The sequence below is a fragment of the Arachis stenosperma genome, chromosome 5, assembly GCF_014773155.1.
Source record: "Arachis stenosperma cultivar V10309 chromosome 5, arast.V10309.gnm1.PFL2, whole genome shotgun sequence".
NCBI classification, from domain to species: domain Eukaryota; kingdom Viridiplantae; phylum Streptophyta; class Magnoliopsida; order Fabales; family Fabaceae; genus Arachis; species Arachis stenosperma.
The window spans coordinates 43,020,722-43,042,566 of record NC_080381.1 but is presented as its reverse complement, the minus strand read 5'-3'; positions in this window follow the sequence as shown (position 1 = coordinate 43,042,566).

Genomic DNA, 21,845 nt, shown 5'->3' with positions numbered 1-21,845 from the left:
GCGTTCAAACGCCAGAAAAGGGGGAAAAGTTGGCGTTAAACGCCCATTTTCCACCCAATCCTGGCGTTCAAACGCCAATAGGGAATCAGACACCTGAGAGTGCTGATAGTAACCCCTCTAAAAAGGCTTCTCCAACCACTTCTGTAAGGAATAAACCTGCAGCAACTAAGGTTGAAGAATATAAAGCCAAGATGCCTTATCCTCAGAAACTCCGCCAAGCAGAGCAGGATAAGCAATTTGCCCGCTTTGCAGACTACCTAAGGACTCTTGAAATAAAGATTCCGTTTTCAGAGGCACTTGAGCAAATACCTTCTTATGCTAAGTTCATGAAAGAGATCTTAAGTCATAAGAAGGATTGGAGAGAAACTGAAAAAGTATTTCTCACTGAAGAATGCAGTGTAGTCATTCTGAAAAGCTTACCAGAAAAGCTTCAAGATCCAGGAAGCTTTATGATACCATGCACATTAGAAGGTGCTTGCACTAAGACAGCCCTGTGTGACCTTGGAGCAAGCATCAATCTAATACCTGCATCCACTATCAGAAAGCTTGGGTTGACTGAAGAAGTCAAACCAACCCGGATATGCCTCCAACTTGCTGATGGCTCCATTAAATATCCATCAGGCATAATTGAGGACATGATTGTCAAGGTTGGGCCATTTGCCTTTCCAACTGACTTTGTAGTGCTGGAAATGGAGGAGCACAAGAGTGCAACTCTCATTCTAGGAAGACCTTTCCTAGCAACTGGACGAACTCTCATTGATGTACAAAAAGGGGAAATAACCCTGAGAGTCAATGAGGATGAGTTCAAGTTGAATGTTGTCAAAGCTATGCAGCATCCAGACACATCAAATGACTGCATGAGTACTGATATTATTGACTCTTTGGTAGAGGAGGTCAATATGACTGAAAGTCTTGAATTAGAGCTAGAGGACATCTTTAAAGATGTTTAGCCTGATCTGGAGGAACTAAAGGAAATAAAAGAAATTCTGAAAATTCCTCAAGAAGAAGATAAGCCTCCTAAACCGGAGCTCAAGCCACTACCACCATCCCTGAAATATGCATTTCTGGGAGAAGGTGACACTTTTCCAGTGATCATAAGCTCTGCTTTAAATCCACAGGAAGAGGAAGCACTAATTCAAGTGCTAAGGACACACAAGACAGCTCTTGGGTGGTCCATAAGTGATCTTAAGGGCATTAGCCCAGCAAGATGCATGCACAAGATCCTATTGGAGGATGATGCTAAGCCAGTGGTTCAACCACAAAGGCGGCTAAATCCAGCCATGAAGGAGGTGGTGCAGAAAGAGGTCACCAAGTTACTAGAAGCTGGGATTATTTATCCTATTTCTGATAGCCCCTGGGTGAGCCCTGTCCACGTTGTCCCCAAGAAGGGAGGCATAACAGTGGTTCATAATGAAAAGAATGAACTGGTTCCTACAAGAACAGTTACAGGGTGGCGTATGTGTATTGACTACAGAAGGCTCAACACAGCCACCAGGAAGGATCATTTTCCTTTACCATTCATAGACCAGATGCTAGAGAGACTGGCAGGTCATGAATATTACTGCTTTTTGGATGGCTATTCAGGTTACAACCAAATTGCAGTAGATCCTCAGGACCAAGAGAAAACAGCATTTACATGTCCTTCTGGAGTATTGCCTACAGAAGGATGCCTTTTGGTCTGTGCAATGCACCTGCAACCTTTCAAAGGTGCATGCTCTCTATCTTCTCAGATATGGTAGAGAAATTTCTGGAAGTCTTCATGGATGACTTTTCAGTATTTGGAGACTCATTCAGCTCCTGCCTTAACCATCTAGCACTTGTTCTGAAAAGATGCCAAGAGACCAACCTAGTTTTAAACTGGGAAAAATGTCACTTCATGGTGACTGAAGGAATTGTCCTTGGGCATAAAATTTCGAACAAAGGAATAGAGGTGGATCAAGCTAAGGTGGAGGTAATTGAAAAATTACCACCACCTGCCAATGTTAAGGCAATCAGAAGCTTTTTGGGGCATGCAGGATTCTACAGAAGGTTTATAAAGGATTTTTCAAAAATTGCCAAACCTCTGAGTAATCTGCTAGCTGCTGACACTCCATTTATCTTTGATAATGAGTGTCTGCAGGCGTTTGAGACTCTGAAAGCTAAGCTGGTCACAGCACCAGTCATCACTGCACCAAACTGGACATTACCATTTGAACTAATGTGTGATGCCAGTGACCATGCCATTGGTGCAGTTTTGGGACAAAGACATGGTAAGCTTCTGCACGTCATTTATTACGGCAGCCGTATTCTAAATGATGCACAGAAGAACTACACAACCACAGAAAAGGAGTTACTTGCAGTGGTTTATGCCCTTGACAAGTTCAGATCTTATTTAGTAGGATCAAAAGTGATTGTGTACACTGACCATGCTGCTCTTAAATATCTACTCACAAAGCAGGATTCAAAACCCAGGCTCATAAGATGGGTGTTGCTTCTGCAGGAGTTTGATATAGAAATAAGAGACAGAAAAGGGACAGAGAATCAAGTAGCTGATCACCTGTCCCGGATAAAACCAGTAGCAGGAGCATCTCTCCCTCCTACTGAGATCTCTGAAGCCTTTCCGGATGAGCAATTGTTTGCTATTCAGGAAGCTTCGTGGCTTACAGACAGTGCAAACTATAAGACTCAAGGTTCTCCTTCTGTAACCATGGAGTGGAAGCATGAAGAGCTTCTCTCAAAACAGAGTCAAATAAAGCCCCCACAGTCAAACTCTAAGTTTGGTGTTGGGAGGTCACAACCAAACTCTAAGTTTGGTGTTGGATAGGTTCCAACATTGCTCTGAACATCTGTGAGGCTCCATGAGAGCCCACTGTCAAGCTACTGACATTAAAGAAGCGCTTGTTGGGAGGCAACCCAATGTTATATTTATTATTTTCCTTTGTTATTTTATGTTTTCTATAGGTTGATGATCATGGAAAGTCACAAAATCAATTGAAAAAGCAGAAACAGAATGAAAAAACAGAAAGAAAAACAGCTCACCCTGGAGGAAAACCTTGCTGGCGTTTAAACGCCAGTAAGGGCAGCAAATGGGCGTTTAACGCCCAGTCTGGCACCATTCTGGGCGTTTAACGCCAGAAAGGGGCACCAGACTGGCGTTAAACGCCAGGAATGGGCACCAAACTGGCGTTAAACGCCAGAAATGGGCACTAGCCCGGCGTTTAACGCCAGGATTGGTAGTAGAAGCATTTTTGCTCGCCACTTGGTGCAGGGATGAATTATCCTTGACACCTCAGGATCTGTGGACCCCACAGGATCCCCACTTACCCCACCACTCTCTCTCTTCTTTCTTCTTTTGCTCGAGGACGAGCAAACCTTCTAAGTTTGGTGTGGTAAAAGCGTTGCTTTTTGTTTCTCCATAACCATTTATGGCACCTAAAGCCAGAGAAACCTCTAGAAAGAGGAAAGGGAAGGCAAAAGCTTCCACCTCCGAGCCATGGGAGATGGAGAGATTCATCTCAAGGGATGCACTTTTCTCCACAAAACTATTGGGAGGGAATCAACACCTCCCTAGGAGAATTGAGTTCCAACATGGGACAACTAAGGGTGGAGCACCAAGAACATTTCATCCTCCTCCATGAAATTAAAGAAGATCATAGAATCATGAGAGAGGAGCAACAAAGGCAAGGAAGAGACATTGAGGAGCTCAAGCACTCCATAAGATCTTCAAGAGGAAGAACAAGCCGCCATCACTAAGGTGGACCCGTTCTTTAATCTCCTTGTTCTTTATTTTCTATTTTTCGAATTTTTATGCTTATGTTTATCTATGTTTGTGTCTTATTACATGATCATTAGTATCTTAGTGTCTATGCCTTAAAGCTATGAATGTCCTATGAATCCATCACCTCTCTTAAATGAAAAATGCTTTAATCACAAAAGAACAAGAAGTACAGGATTTCGAATTCATCTCTGAAACTAGTTGAATTAGTTTGATGTGGTGACAATACTTTTTGTTTTCTGAATGAATGCTTGAACAGTGCATATGTCTTTTGAATTTGTTGTTTTAAGAATGTTAAAATTATTGGCTCTTGAAAGAATGATGGAAAAGGAGAACTGTTATTGAGGATCTGAAAAATCATAAAAATGATTCTTGAAGCAAGAAAAAGCAGTGTGTTTAAAAAAAAAAAAAGAGAAATAGAAAAGAGAAAAAGAAAGAGCAAGCAGAAAAAGCCAATAGCCCTTTAAACCAAAAGGCAAGGGTAATAAAAAGGATCCAAGGCTTTGAGCATCAGTGGATAGGAGGGCCTACAGGAATAACATCCTGGCCTAAGCGGCTAAACCAAGCTGTCCCTAACCATGTGCTTGTGGCGTGAAGGTGTCAAGTGAAAACTTGAGACTGAGCGGTTAAAGTCGTGATCCAAGGTAAAAAGAGTGTGCTTAAGAACCCTGGACACCTCTAATTGGGGACTCTAGCAAAGCTGAGTCACAATCTGAAAAGGTTCACCCAATTATGTGTCTGTAGCATGTATGTATCCGGTGGTAATACTGGAAGACAGAGTGCTTTGGGCCATGGCCAAGACTCATAAAGTAGCTGTGTTCAAGAATCATCATACCTAACTAGGAGAATCAATAACACTATCTGAATTCTGAGTTCCTATGGATGCCAATCATTCTGAACCTCAAAGGATAAAGCGAGGTGCCAAAATGATGTGCATAAAGTTGATATGCTACGATTTAGGAAATTGCACAATCGGCAAAAATTCCTTCCGGCAAGTGCACCGGTTATCGTCAAGTAAAAACTCACAATAGAGTGAGGTCGAATCCCACAAGGATTGGTTGAATGAGCAATTCAGATTAGAAGTGTGTTCTAGTTGAGCGGATCAAAATTTAGATGAGAATTGCGGAATCTTAAATTGCATGAATTAAAGAGCGAGAAGTTAAAGTGCTGAAATTAAAAAGGGATGGGGGTGATTGCATGAATTGAAATTGCAGAATGTAAATAGAAATGGGTAGATCAGAGATGGGAGTTCATTGGGTGTTAGGAGATATTGAGATCTCCGAATCAAAACATTTTTATCTCTTCCTCAAGCAATGCATTCATTGAATTTTGCTTGGCAATCTTATATGATTGGATCCCAATCCCTTGGCTCACCAATTCTCTCTAAAAACAAACAAATTCCCAATCCCTTGGTTTAAATGTTCATAAGAAGAGATGATGCTCGATCACTGATTATACCACACAATTTCATGAACCACAATTTGGTAGGATTACATGTCACAATATCCATCCAAACCCCAATCCAATTCACTGTGAGAAAGCTTCTCTAGCATGAATCCTCCATTCCTTTCCCAAGGTTCCGAAGGATTCCAATTATGGGTAGTTTCTTTCCCAAGACAACTACCCAATGGAATTAGATCGAGAAGCTTTCTAACAAAATTCAAGAGAAAAGATTGAAGAAGAAGATAAAACTATTATTGATTCATTGAATTACAATAGAGCTCCCTAACCCAATGAAAGGGGTTTAGTGAGTCATAGCTCTGAATTCAATTCAAAAAGATGAAAACTAGCAAAATAATGATCCCAAAGGTTTTTCTGTGTGTAGAAGTCCCCCTCAGGGGCTGGATTCCCCTTCAATCCCCCCTCTTTCAAATGCAGAAACTAAGGCCTTTAAATAGGCTCCCTAAATTACAAAATGAAAATGAAATTAAAAGCAAATTACAATCAAATGAAAATAAACTATTCTAGATGATTCTTGTGGCCTTGATTTGGTGTTGTTGATGGGCCTTGCTTGCTTGAAGGGTAGAGTGACATAATTGATCCAAAAAGGATAATGATCCATTAAACTACACTCAAACGTTGCACCCCCCTTTCTTGAGTCGTCACTTTGTTCTCTTGTCAACCTTGCCAATTTGATGCCAAATATAGACTATTATACCTCGTTGGAAAACTATGGATGTCAGCTTTCTAACGCAACTGGAAGCACCTCAATTGGATCTCTATAGCTCAAGTTATACTCCATGGAAGGTGAAGAGGTCAGCTGGCCTGATTGCATGTTGGTACTATGCTCTTCTATGCACATTACGGGGCTGTTTTCTCCCTCAATTTTTAGTATCCACCATGCATGCCATGTATGCTTGGAAAGCTCTAGATGTCTTCTTTCCAATGCATTTTGAATCACCTCATTTGGAGTTTTGTAGCTCAAGTTATTTATGTTTGAAGAAGGCATGGTCAAGCTGTTCCATATAACACGTTTAAGCTCCAGTTTAAGCTTAAACTGGAGCTTAAACGCTGGCACTCCCTGGAGGCACAAGCTCAAGCACGTTTAAGCTTCAGTTTAAGGTTAAACTGAAGCTTAAACGTGGAAATGGAAGAAGGCAACCCTGGAGTGTGGAATTGTCGAACACGTTTAAGCTCCAGTTTAAGGTTAAACTGGAGCTTAAACGTGGAATGGCTCCCTGATGCATTTCATTTCTGGCGTTTAACTTCCAGTTTAAGGTTAAACTGGAGGTTAAACGCCACTTTCAGCTTTCATGATTTTGGCGTTTAATGCTCTAGTTTAAGCTTAAACTGGAGCTTAAACTGGAGCTTAAACTCCACATGTGATATTCAAGCTTCTTTTATTGATTTTGTTGCTTCCTTGCCTAGCCTCTTCTTCCCTGAAATCATCCAAACAACTACATCAAAGTCTTGCTAAAATTCATGAGAATTCTTCCATTCATAGCATTCAAGGAATATAACTAAAAACTCATGGAATTTGCATCAAAATCTTCATGTTTGAATGATTTAAGACAAGCATGACTATTTGGCCCAAATGATTACTTAAGGCTCAAGAAAATGCATAAAACAACTAAAAATAAAAGAAAAAGGCTAGTGAAACTAGCCTAAGATGCCTTGGCATCACAAAACTGTTCGGAAGCAAAAAGCTACTAGTCCCGCTCATCTAATTGGAACTATGTTTCTTTGATATTTTGGAGTCTATAGTATATTCTCTTCTTTTTATTCTATTTTGATTTTTAGTTGCTTGGGGACAAGCAACAATTTAAGTTTGGTGTTGTGATGAGCGGATAATTTATACGCTTTTTGGCATTGTTTTTAGTATGTTTTTAGTATGATTTAGTTAGTTTTTAGTATATTTTTATTAGTTTTTAGTTAAAATTCACTTTTCTGGACTTTACTATGAGTTTGTGTGTTTTTCTGTGATTTCAGGTATTTTCTGGCTGAAATTGAGGGATCTGAGCAAAAATCTGATTTAGAGGCTGAAAAGGACTGCAGATGCTGTTAGATTCTGACCTCCCTGCACTTAAAGTGGATTTTCTGGAGCTACAGAAGCCCAATTGGCGCGCTCTCAATGGCGTTGGAAAGTAGACATCCTGGGCTTTCCAGCAATGTATAATAGTCCATACTTTACCCGAGATTTGATGGCCCAAACCGGCGTTGCAAATCAGCTTCAGAATTCCCAGCGTTTAACGCTGGAACTGGCATAGAAATTGGAGTTAAACGCCCAAACTGGCATAAAAGCTGGCGTTTAACTTCAGAAAGAGTCTCTACAAGAAAATGCTTCAATGCTCAGCCCAAGCACACACCAAGTGGGCCCGGAAGTGGATTTTTCTGTCATTTACTCAATTCTGTAAACCCTAGGTTACTAGTTCACTATTAATAGGATCTTTTGACATTGTATCTGTACCTCATGACACTTTACACGTTTCTTTGTGTACTTCTTACAGCATGAGTCTCTAAACCACATGGTTGGGGGTGAGGAGCTCTGCTGTGTCTTGATGGATTAATGCAATTACTACTGTTTCTTATTCAATCATGCTTGCTTCCGTTCTAAGATATCACTTGTTCTTAACCCGGATGAATGTGATGACCCGTGACACTCATCATATTCTCAACTATGAACGCGTGCCTGACAACCACCTCCGTTCTACTTTAGATTGAGTAGATATCTCTTGGATTCTTTAATCAGAATCTTCGTGGTATAAGCTAGAATTGATGGCGGCATTCAAGAGAATCCGGAAGGTCTAAACCTTGTCTGTGGTATTCTGAGTAGGATTCAATGATTGAATGACTGTGACGAGCTTCAAACTCCTAAGGGCGGGGCGTTAGTGATAGACGCAAAAGAATCATTGGATTCTATTCCGGCCTGATTGAGAACCGACAGATGGATAGCCGTGCCGTGACAGGGTGCGTTGAACATTTCCACTGAGAGGATGGGAGGTAGCCATTGACAACGGTGAAACCCTACATACAGCTTGCCATGGAAGGAGCCTTGCGTGTTTGATGAAGAAGACAGTAGGAAAGCAGAGATTCAGAAGATGGAGCATCTCCAAAACCTCAACCTGTTTCCCATTACTGCAAAACAAGTACTTATTTCATGTTCTTTTACTTTTCACAATCAACCCTGATAATCTTTGATATCCTGACTAAGATTTACAAGATAACTATAGCTTGCTTCAAGCCGACAATCTCCGTGGGATCGACCCTTACTCACGTAAGGTATTACTTGGACGACCCAGTACACTTGCTGGTTAGTTGTGCGGGATTGCAAAAGCGTGATTGCAATTTCGTGCACCAGTGATACTCCTGTAATCACATACGGACCCCTCCAACGAGATTTAAGCTTTCCTGGGAACAATCTGAGCCTAGAGTTGAATAGCAGAACTTTTTGTCCTGGCTCAAAGACTCTGGATGACAACTTCTTATCATGCCACTTCTTTGCCTTTTCCTTATAAATCTTTGCATTTTCAAAGGCATTGAGTCTGAACTCCTCTAGCTCATTTAGTTGGAGCAATCTTTTTTCACCAGCTAATTGAGCATCCATGTTTAGGAACCTGGTTGCCCAGTAGGCTTTATGTTCCAGTTCCACGGGCAGATGACAGGCCTTCCCATACACCAGTTGGTATGGAGAGGTTCCTATAGGAGTCTTGAATGCTGTTCTGTATGCCCACAGAGCATCATCCAAACTCTTTGCCCAATCCTTTCTTCGGGCTATCACAGTCCGTTCTAGGATTTTTTTTAGCTCTCTGTTAGAGACTTCAGCTTACCCATTTGTCTGTGGATGATACGGAGTTGCCACTTTGTGGCTAATTCCATATCTTACCACAGCAGAGTATAGCTGTTTATTGCAGAAATGAGTGCCCCCGTCACTGATTAGTACTCTGGGAACACCAAACCTGCTGAAGATGTGTTTCTGGAGGAATTTCAGCACGGTCTTGGTATCATTAGTGGGTGTAGCAATTGCTTCTACCCACTTAGACACATAGTCCACTGCCACCAGAATGTAAGTGTTTGAGTATGATGGTGGGAATGGACCCATGAAGTCAATCCCCCATACGTCAAACAATTCAATCTCTAATATCCCTTGTTGAGGCATGGCATATCCGTGAGGCAAGTTACCAGCTCTTTGGCAACTGTCACAGTTACGCACAAACTCTCGGGCATCTCTATAGAGAGTAGGCCAGTAGAAGCCACATTGGAGAACTTTCGTGGCTGTTCGCTTACTTCCAAAATGTCCTCCATACTGTCATCCATGGCAGTGCCATAGGATCCTTTGTGCTTCTTCTCTGGGCACACATCTGCGGATCATTCCGTCTGCACATCTCTTAAAGAGATACGGCTCATCCCATAGGTAGTACTTGACATCTGAAATTAACTTCTTTCTTTGCACTCTGCTGTACTCTTGGGGTATGAACCTCACAGCTTTATAATTTGCAATATCTGCAAACCATGGAGCTTTCTGAATGGCAAAGAGTTGCTCATCTGGGAAAGTCTCAGAGATCTCAATAGAAGGGAGGGACGTCCCAGCTACTGGTTCTATTCGGGACAGATGATCAGCTACTTGGTTCTCTGTCCCTTTTCTGTCTCTTATTTCTATATCAAACTCTTGCAGAAGCAACACCCATCTTATAAGCCTGGGTTATGAATCCTGCTTTGTGAGTAAGTATTTAAGAGCAGCATGGTCAGTGTACACAATCACTTTGGATCCCACTAGATAGGATCTAAACTTGTCAATGGCATAGACCACTGCAAGTAACTCTTTCTCTGTGGTTGTGTAATTCTTCTGTGCATCATTTAGAACACGGCTGGCATAATAAATGACGTGCAGAAGTTTGTTATGCCTCTGTCCCAACACTGCACCAATGGCATGGTCACTGGCATCACACATTAGTTCAAATGGCAATGTCCAGTCTGGTGCAGAGATGACTGGTGCTGTGACCAGCTTGGCTTTCAGGGTCTCAAATGCCTGCAGACACTGTGTGTCAAACACAAATGGTGTGTCAGCAGCTAGCAGGTTGCTCAAAGGTTTTGCAATTTTCGAAAAATCCTTTATAAACCTTCTATAGAATCCTGCATGCCCCAGAAAGCTTCTGATTGCCTTAACATTGGCAGATGGTGGTAATTTTTCAATTACCTCTACCTTTGCCTTATCCACCTCTATTCCCCTGCTTGAAATTTTGTGCCCAAGGACAATTCCCTCAGTCACCATAAAGTGACATTTCTCCCAGTTTAAAACCAGGTTAGTCTCTTGGCACCTTTTCAGGACAAGTGCTAGGTGGTCAAGACAGGAGTTGAATGAGTCTCCGTATACTGAGAAGTCATCCATGAAGACTTCCAGGAATTTCTCCACCATATCAGAGAAGATGGATAACATGCATCTCTGAAAGGTTGCAGGAGCATTACACAGACCAAAAGGCATCTTCCTGTAGGCAAACACGCCAGAAGGGCAAGTAAATGCTGTTTTCTCTTGGTCCTGGGGATCCACTGCAATTTGGTTGTAACCTGAATAGCCATCCAAAAAGCAGTAATAATCATGACCAACTAGTCTTTCTAGCATTTGGTCTATGAATGGTAAAGGAAAATGATCCTTTCTGGTGGCTGTATTGAGCCTTCTGTAGTCAATACACATACGCCACCCTGTGACTGTTCTTGTAGGAACCAGTTCATTTTTTTCATTATGAACCACTGTCATGCCTCCCTTTTTGGGGACAACTTGGACAGGGCTCACCCAGGGGCTATCAGAAATAGGATAAATAATCCCAGCCTCTAGTAATTTAGTGACCTCTTTCTGCACCACCTCCTTCATGGCTGGATTTAGCCTCCTCTGTGGTTGGACCACTGGTTTGGCATTATCCTCCAACAGGATCTTGTGCATGCATCTAGCTGGGCTAATGCCCTTAAGATCACTTATGGACCACCCAAGAGCTGTCTTGTGTGTCCTTAGCACTTGAATTAGTGCTTCCTCTTCCTGTGGATTTAAAGCAGAGCTTATAATCACTGGAAAAGTGTCACTCTCTCCCAGAAATGCATACTTCAGGGATGGTGGTGGTGGTTTGAGTTCAGGTTTGGGAGGCTTATCCTCCTCCTGAGGAATTTTCGAAAATTCCTTTGTTTCCTGTGGTTCTTCTTGATCAGGTTGAGCATCCTTGAAGATGTCTTCAAGCTCTGATTTTAGGCTTTCAGTCATATTGATCTCTTCCACCAAAGAGTCAATAATGTCAGCGCCCATGCAGTCATTTGGTGTGTCTGGATGCTGCATAGCTTTTACAGCATTCAACTTGAACTCATCCTCATTGACTCTCAGGGTTACTTCCCCTTTTTGTACATCAATGAGAGTTCGTCCAGTTGCTAGGAAAGGTCTTCCTAGAATGAGAGTTGCACTCTTGTGCTCCTCCATTTCCAGCACCACAAAGTCTGTTGGAAAGGCAAATGGCCCAACCTTGACAATCATGTCCTCAATTATGCCTGATGGATATTTAATGGAGCCACCAGCAAGTTAGAGGCATATCCGGGTTGGTTTGACTTCTTCAGTCAACCCAAGCTTTCTGATAGTGGATGCAGGTATTAGATTGATGCTTGCTCCAAGGTCACACAGGGCTGTCTTGGTGCAAGCACCTTCTAATGTGCATGGTATCATAAAGCTCCCTGGATCTTGAAGCTTTTCTGGTAAGCCTTTCAGAATGACTGCACTGCATTCTTCAGTGAGAAATACTTTTTCAGTTTCTCTCCAATCTTTCTTATGACTTAAGATCTCTTTCATGAACTTAGCATAAGAAGGTATTTGCTCAAGTGCCTCTGCAAACGGAATCTTTATTTCAAGAGTCCTTAGATAGTCTGCAAAGCGGGCAAATTGCTTATCCTGTTCCGCTTGGCGGAGTTTCTGAGGATAAGGCATCTTGGCTTTATATTCTTCAACCTTAGTTGCTGCAGGTTTATTCCTTACAGAAGTGGTTGAAGAAGCCTTTTTGGAGGGATTACTGTCAGCACTCTCAGGTGTCTGATCCTCCCTTGACGTCTGAACGCCAGGAATGGGTGAAGATTGGGCGTTTAACGCCAACTTCTCTCCCTTTTCTGGCGTTTGAACGCCAGAACTGGGTAGGGAATGGGCGTTTAACGCCAGTTTTCCTCCCCTTTCTGGCGTTTGAACGACAACAGTACTCCTCTCTGGGCTCTTGCTGTCCTCAAAGGGATTTTGGACAGTGGTTTGGTTATCCTCTGTCAATTGTTCCTTATTTGGCTTTTTGCTACTTTGAGCAGTGTTATTCAATGTCTTCCCACTCCTCAGTTGAACTGCTTGACATTCTTCTGTTATCTGGTTAGATATCTGCTGTTTTGCTTGATTCAACTGCAGTTCTATGTTCTTGTTAGCAATTTTAGTTTCATGGAGCATCTCTCTAAATTCTGCTAACTATTTTGTCATCAGGTGTAGTTGTTGATTAAGCTCTATCATCTGTTCTTGAGGATTAGGATCAGTGGCTACTGCCAAGACTTCCTCTTTTGGAGAGAACTCATTGCTAGAATACAAATATTGATTTCTAGCAACAGTGTCTATAAGCTCTTGAGCCTCTTCAATTGTCTTCCTCATGTGTATAGATCCACCAGCTGAGTGGTCTAAAGACATCTGAGCTTTTTCTGTAAGCCCATAGTAGAAGATGTCTAACTGCACCCACTCTGAAAACATTTCAGAGGGGCATTTTCTTAGCATACCTCTATACCTCTCCCAGGCATTATAAAGGAATTCATTATCCTCTTGTTTAAAGCCTTGGATGTCCAGCCTTAGCTGTGTCATCCTCCTTGGAGGGTAGAAGTGATTCAGGAATTTGTCTGATAACTGTTTCCATGTCTTTATGCTTGCTGTAGGTTGGTTATTCAACCACCTCTTAGCTTGATCTTTTACAGCAAATGGAAACAGTAATAGTCTGTAGACATCCTGATCCACCTCTTTATCACGTACTGTGTCAGCAATTTGTAAGAACTGTGCCAGAAACTCAGTAGGTTCTTCCTGTGGAAGACCAGAATACTGGCAATTTTGCTGCACTATGATAATGAGTTGAGGATTTAGCTCAAAGCTGCTTGCTTTGATGGGAGGTGTACAGATGCTACTTCCATATGCAGTTGTAATGGGGTTAGCATATGACCCCAGAGTCCTTCCGGACTGCTCAATTCCACTTAGGTCCATGATGGATAAAGGGAATATGATATGGATTGCAAGTAGATAAATATATATATATATATATATATATATATATATATATATATATATTTTGACCGAAAATAATAAAATAAAATGAATGGAAAATAAAATCAAATTTCGAAAACTAAAAGAAAATAAGATCAAAGCGAATTGAAAACTGAATCAATTAGTCAATTAAAAAGATTTTGAAAAAGATTTTATTTTTGAAATGAGGAGAGAGAAAAACAACAAAATGACACCAAACTTAAAATTTTTAGAAAATCAAACACTAATTTTCGAAAATTTTTAAGGGGAAAACACAAAGAGGACACCAAACTTAGAATTTTTAAGGATCAAAAAGGGACTAGGGACATGCAAATTCGAAAATTAAAAGAAAAGCAAAAGCATGCAATTGACACCAAACTTAAAATATGAAACTAGACTCAACTAAAAGACTCTAAACCAACAAAAATAAAACAGTCCTAATCTAAGCAACAAGATAAGCCGTCAGTTGTCCAAACTCGAACAATCCCCAGCAACGGCGCCAAAAACCTGGTGCACGAAATTGCAATCACACTTTTGCAATCCCGCACAACTAACCAGTAAGTGCACTGGGTCGTCCAAGTAATACCTTACGTGAGTAAGGGTCGATCCCACGGAGATTGTCGGCTTGGAGCAAGCTATGGTTATCTTGTAACTCTTAGTCAGGATATCAAAAATTATCAGGATTGATTGTGAAAAGCAAAAGAACATGAAATAGGTACTTGAATTGCAGTGATGGAGAATAGGTTGAGGTTTTGGAGATGCTCTGTCTTCTGAACCTCTGCTTTCCTACTGTCTTCTTCTTCAAACACGCAAGGCTCCTTCCATGGCAAGCTGTATGCAAGGGTTTCACCGTTGTCAGTGGCTACCTCCCATCCTCTCAGTGGAAATGTTCAACGCACCCTGTCACGGCACGGCTATCCATCTGTCGGTTCTCAATCAGGCCGGAATAGAATCCAGTGATTCTTTTGCGTCTGTCACTAACGCCCCGCCCTCAGGAGTTTGAAGCTCGTCACAGTCATTCAATCATTGAATCCTACTCAGAATACCACAGACAAGGTTTAGACCTTCCGGATTCTCTTGAATGCCGCCATCAGTTCTAGCTTATACCACGAAGATCCTGATTAAGGAATCTAAGAGATATCTACTCAATCTAAAGTAGAACGGAGGTGGTTGTCAGGCACGCGTTCATGGTTGAGAATATGATGAGTGTCACGGGTCATCACATTCATCCGGGTTAAGAACAAGTGATATCTTAGAACGAAAGCAAGCATGATTGAATAAGAAACAGTAGTAATTGCATTAATCCATCAAGACACAGCAGAGCTCCTCACCCCCAACCATGGGGTTTAGAGACTCATGCCGTGGAAGGTACACAAAGAAACGTGTAAAGTGTCATGAGGTACAGATACAATGTCAAAAGATCCTATTAATAGTGAACTAGTAACCTAAGGTTTACAGAAATGAGTAAATTACAGAAAAATCCACTTCCGGGCCCACTTGGTGTGTGCTTGGGCTGAGCATTGAAGCATTTTCGTGTAGAGGCTCTTTCTGGAGTTAAAAGCCAGCTTTTATGCCAGTTTGGGCGTTTAACTCCAATTCCTATGCCAGTTCCAGCGTTAAACGCTGGGATTTCTCAAGCTGATTTGCAACGCAGGTTTGGGCCATCAAATCTCGGGCAAAGTATGGACTATTATACATTGCTGGAAAGCCCAGGATGTCTACTTTCCAACGCCGTTGAGAGCGCGCCAATTGGGCTTCTGTAGCTCCAGAAAATCTACTTCGAGTGCAGGGAGGTCAGAATCCAACAGCATCTGCAGTCCTTTTCAGCCTCTAAATCAGATTTTTGCTCAGATCCCTCAATTTCTGCCAGAAAATACCTGAAATCATAGAAAAACACACAAACTCATAGTAAAGTCCAGAAAAGTGAATTTTAACTAAAAATATACTAAAAACTAACTAAATCATACTAAAAACATACTAAAAACAATGCCAAAAAGCGTATAAATTATCCGCTCATCAATTAACTAGGGGGTTAGCATGCCACACCGAGCCTGGCGTGCCACGCGCCCTTTGTGGTCTTCAAAATTACTTCTTGGAAAATATAGTTGGTGTGCCATGCTTGGCCCTGGCATGCCACGCCTTTGTTAAAGCTCCAAGAATGCTTCTCTGGAAAATATAGTTGGCATGGAACACTTGGCACTGGCGTGCCACGCCCATGTTAAAGCTTCAAGAATCCTCTTTTGGAATTTTCAACTGGCGTGCCATGCCCATACTATTTGGTGGCATTTGTACTAAGTGGCATGCCCAGCTTCACACGCCCAGCTTCTCTTTCTTGATTCCTCTTTCCATTGTTGCTCTTTTAACTGAAATTCAATACAAACTCATTTCAAAGCAATGTACCATAATAATCACCATTTACTTCATGAAATTGCATTGATTGAATGAGATTGTGCTCTTTTTATGGCCCTTTTTGATAAGAGAAAGAGGTAGATGATGCAAGTCATCAGAATTCATCAGTCCCCTTAGTGTCTTTATTTTATTTTTGTTCCATTTATTCTTCTTTATTATTTTCAAAAAAAATTTAGCTTATTTTTATTATTAATTTTAAAAGTTTTAGTGCTTTATTTATCTAGTCTATTTTATTTTATTTCTTTTACTCAAGTTGCATCACTATGAATTCTTTTCACTCTGACGTAGATATTCTCGCTTTTTCTTATTTTTTGTTTGTTTGAGTAGGAACAGGAACAAAGAACCTCTTCTGGAATTTGATCCTGAGATTGAGAGAACTTTGAGAAGGCGTTTACAGTAGGCTAGAGCTTATAAAGCTGCTGAGAATCTCAAGGAAAATTTTGAGAAGGAAGTTGACGAGTTCACTATGGAGCCTAACAACAACAACAATAATGTTGTTAATCCTAATGTTCTTAATCCTCCTAATATGCCTGGGCAACCTAGAAGGACACTTGGTCCATACACTGCTCCTAGCCCTGACTTCTATGGGAACAACATTGTTATACCCCTTGTAGCTACTAATAATTTTGAGCTGAAGTCTCAACTCATCACTTTGGTACAATAGAACTGCCAGTTTCATAGACTCTCACAGAAAGACCCAAACTTGTTTATCTCTAATTTCCTGCAAATCTGTGACACTATGAAGACCAATGGACTTCATCCTGATGTCTATAAGTTGCTTCTCTTTCCATTTGCTGTAGGGACAGGGCCAAGCAGTGGCTTGACACACATCCCAAGAAGAGCGTAGATACATGGGATAAGGTAGTTAATAGGTTTCTGACCAAGTTTTTTCCACCTCAGTAGCTGACTAAGCTGAGGACTGATGTCGAGACTTTCAGGCAGAAAGAGGGTGAATCTCTCTAAGAAAATTGCGAGAGATACAAGTTGATGCTTAGAAAATGTCCTCCAAACATGTTTTCAGACTAGATTCAGTTACAGATTTTTCTAAGATGGAGTTACTGAGACCGCCAAAAGGTCTTTGGATAGTTTTATAGGTGGATCCCTTCACATGGAAAAGACCCCTAAAGAGGCTACTGAGTTAATTGAGATGGTTGCTAACAAACAATATTTGTATTCTTCTAAGAAGACCTCTATGAAGAAAGGAGTAATGGAATTAGATGCTTTGGATGCTATTTTTGCTCAAAACAAGACCATGTTTCAACAAATTATTGCTATTACTAAACACTTGAGTTGGTTACAAGTTTCAGGCATCAAACACACAAAACACTTCCTATGACATGAGTGGTGGCTTCCCTCAAGGTGAGAGTTATGATTATGCCCATCCTCCTGAACAGGTTAATTATATGGACAATTCCTCTATACCTCCCAACAATGACTCTTATTCCAAGACTTTTAAGCCGGGGTGGAGGAATCACCCAAATTTTGGTTGGGAAAATTAACCTTAGAGGCAACAGAATTTTAACAATAATTCCCAGGAAACTCTAATCAAAACAACTTTAACAACCGTCAATTTCAGCCCTTTGAACCACAACAAGCACCTTCTCAGCCTCAAAAATCTTCTTACTTAGAGTCTGTAGTTGCAAAACTCTTCAAGATACTCATAGTTTCATGCAGAAAATCAGAGCTTCAATTAGGAACTTGGAGGTTCAGGTGGCTCAACTAGCCACAAAAGTTGCTGAAATTGATAAGAGGCCCACCAATACTCTTCTTAGTAAGATAATTCCAAATCCAAGAGAGGAGTGCAAGGCTATCACTGTGACAAATGGACAAGTGGTAAGTACAGAAGCACAAGCTACTAAGGAGCCAGTTGAAAAAAAAGCTCCAAAGAAGGCACAAGCCAAGGAGAAGCACACCCTGAGAGACACCCGGACAACCCCTTTCCAGTTGATATTGAGTAACATAGAGTAAAGTCTCCAGTGCCTGAGTACAAGCCAAAACTACCATATCCTCAGAGGCTTCAAAAGAAAACCAAGGACAAGCAGTTTTCAAAGTTCTTGGAAGTCTTCAGAAAGTTGCAAATGAATATCTTTTTTACTGAAGTTTTGGAGAAAATACCTCTCTATCTTAAATTCATGAAGGAGTTGCTATCCAAAAAGAGGACTTTAAAGGTAGATGAGATAGTGATCCTGACCAAGAAATGTAGTGCCATAATTGTAACTTACCAGGAAGATGCCAGATCCAAAGAGCTTTCAAATTCTATGCACCATTGGGAGCACAATCTTTGAGAAAGTCTCGTGTGATCTAGGCACAAGTATCAATTTAATGACCTTGTTTGTGATGAAGAAGTTGCAAATTAAAGAGGAACAACCAACAAGGATAGCATTACAAATGGCAGATAAATCTTTGAATCATGCACATGGAATAGTGAAGAATATCTTGGTTAAGGTGGGTAAGTTCTTCCTCCTAGTAGACTTTGTAATTCTTGACATGGAGGAGGATGAAAATACTTCTATAATCTTAGGAAGACCATTCCTAGACACTAGGAGAGCTCTGATTAATGTGGAAGAAGGTAAATTGATGCTGAGGGTATATGATGAGCATTTGATTTCAATGTGTTTAAAACCATACATCACTCAGATGAAGAAGGCAATTGCATGAAGACTGAGTTCACTGATCCAAATATCCAAGAACTCCCTGAGGATGCAAAATAGAGTTTGTAGCTCAATCCTTCTTTAGTGAAAATCTATACAATTTCTGCTAATATCAAACCTAAGTTTGGTATTGAGTGTGTGTCTTCCACGAAGGAGGAAGTTCCCAAAAAGAAAGTGCCTAAGAGATGGAGAAACAAGAAGATCCCCATTGAAGATTTCTCATGATGAATGTGGTGTTAACTCATAGTTTCGGTGTTGCCTCATACAGTGAACAGAATCTTCTCTCTTGAGCATATTGAGCTACTTCATGGGGACACAGAGAGAAGATTCATCATGAGAGTTGAGGAGTTGAAGCACTATAATCAACCCCTACCTTAACAAGACATCAACTGTCAAGCTAATGACATTACAGTAGCGCTTGTTGGGAGGTAATCCAACTACTAGTATTCTTGGTTTTGCAGTTATTTTGATTTCAATTTATAGTTATTTTGATTTTAGTGTTATAGTTATTTTAGTTTTAATTATTTTGCCTCAATTTTTCAAGAGTTTTTCTTGTTTTACATGGGTTTTAGTCATGCAAAGTGTTGAAAACAGGAACAAGAGGAATCAGAAGGAAAAATAGAACATCCTAGAGAAGAGTTGATTCGGGTGCTCTGGCACTAAACGTCAGGCTGGACATTAAGTGCCGAGGAGCCTGCAATTCGAAGAGAGCTCTCTATTTGGGTGGCCCAAACGCCAGGTCAGCATTTGGCGCCGTATGGCACATAAATGGAGGAAGGCCACAGGGAGGTGGCGCTAAACGTCAGGCTAGGTGTTTAGTGCAAAGGGTGCTACAAGAAAAAATTGCTCTTTGCCCCAGCGGCGCTAAATGTCAAGCGCTATTAGCACGTATTTGGAATGCAAAGAAGGGGCTTCGTTAGTTTAGTTAGTAATAATTATTTTATTTTATTTTATTTTGATTATTATTATTACCAAATACACTCTTTTAGTGTTTAGATTTTATTATTTTATTTTATTTCCAAATCAATTAAGTTATATATGGTTCAACTTGCACAAATTATTGAGTATTGATAGCAGATGATGATTTTTGAGAACACAAAATTCTTCTTTGATAGTGAATTATTCTTATGTGTTCAATTCAATGATGGAAGATGGGAAGTTAGAGGTAAATAGAGCTTGCTTGAAAGAGAAAGAAGGATAGTTGATGATTCAATGTAATAATTCTTGTAGTTAGTTAATCATTTGATAAATTCTAGGGGAAGGCAATGCGCTAAGACTATTATTTACCAAGTTAAACGAATGAATGTCATCCTAAATGGATGAAAGTTTTGGCACTTTGCCGATTCTCTTTGCCACTATTGGGGCTCCAATTTTTTCTTTCTTTGTTCCCTTTTGCCCTTTAGTTTTTCAGGTTTTTTTTCCGTCTTTTGCTATTAACCTCAATGTATTTGTTAATTAAATTTGTTCTTTTTGACTTAACTTAGGTTGATCAAATGTTTAACTTATTTGTTGGTTTAAAGAAATATTATGAATTTAAATTCTGTTTTATGTATCTAATAATTTATTAGCACAATAATTTTTTTCATTCCACACTTAACACATTCACTCTCTCTCTTTTCTATCTTACACTCATTAGTTTTAAATTTTACACTAGATTAAGATTTAGAATTTTTTATACTATGGGCAACTAATCCTTTATTTTTAAGGTTAGGAGCTCTATTTATTTTGATAGATTAATAATTATTTATTCTTCTACTCTTGATTAATGCTTTGATTATTGTTTAAGAATTGGTTTCATTCTTCATCCTAGGAATTAGTGATTATTGGAAAATAACTCTAATTCTACTTGAATTCTATTTGAGTCTTGGAAAAGTTATATCATTAGAATTACAACTTGAAACTAATTTCTCATAATTCCTAATTATCTGGACTTAGTGCGGTACGTAACATATAACTGCATTATGTTTTGGGATTCTTAGAGTTGTGTGGCATATAAATCAAAATTTGAACTTCACCCTCTAATACAATTGAGTGATCAAGGAATTGATAGTTAGTTGCATTAGAGGAGATTGGGTTGCCTAAGAAAAGAATTTAATCACTTGGGGTTCGTCATAAACATAATCATTGCATGATCAAAGTAGTTGACATTGAATATTAATTTGGAAATTTAAATATCTCTAACACCTTAACTATCTTTATCATATTATTTTCTCAACTAATTTTAGTTTGCTTTTATTTAATTCTCTGTCTTTATGTTATTTGCTATTGAAACCCTAAATTTTAATTGTCTGACTAGAATAATCAATTAACTATTGTTTGCTTAATCCGTTAATCCACATGGGATCAATAGTCACTCACCTGAGTTTATTACTTGGTACGACCCAGTGCACTTGCCAATAAGTTGTGGTTTTGAAAATCCGCACCAAGTTTTTTGCAAGAAACTCAACCATAAGAAACTCCACAAATAAAGAAACTTAATCACCTCAGTATTTTAAAGTGAGAACGCGCTACGACGCTAAACGCTAAGCATGGTGTTTAGCGCCAGTAGCCCTATACGGGTGCATCGAAGAGGGGTTTTAAAATTTGAAAAGACAAACCATGGGCCCCATACTGACCACCCCACCACCCAATCACTTCCCTCATCTCTCTCCCCTCATTCACTCACCCCTCTGACCGTTACACACTCCCCCTTTCCCCATTTATTTTTTTCAATTTCCCATTCCCCTTACCAACTACTTCCACATCAATTCCATTCAATTTAATTTCACCCTCCCCCTTCTTTTACTATAACCAATCCCCCTTTCTTCTATATAAACCACCTTTTACCCCTTATTTTTACACTCTAACAAATTCACTTCACCTCCTCTCTTCTTTCTATTCCCTTTCAAATTTCCAAAAACATTTTTTCTATTCACTTTCTATACCCCCTCATTTTTCTTTCCTTATCCCCCCCATTTTTGTTTACTCTCCATTCTTATTTTCTTTAATTTTCATTTCTATTTCCCTCCACCATCATCTTTTTTTCCTTTCTTTTTACCATTATATTCTGTCATTTTTCCTTCTATTTTCTTTTTCTTTGCTCAGAGACGAGCAACTTTCTAAGTTTGGTATGGCCGCACTGCTTTTTTTTCTTTTTTATTGATTATTTATGGCACCCAAGACCAGAGAGTCCTCCTCTAGGAAATAGAAGAAGGTTCCAGTGACCGGTCCCTATGACTCACACCGGTTTAGCTCCAAGGTCCATGAGTAGCACTTTCATGAGATTACCGGGCGGAAGAAAGTAATTTCAGAGGTTTGGTTTGATCTTAAACCA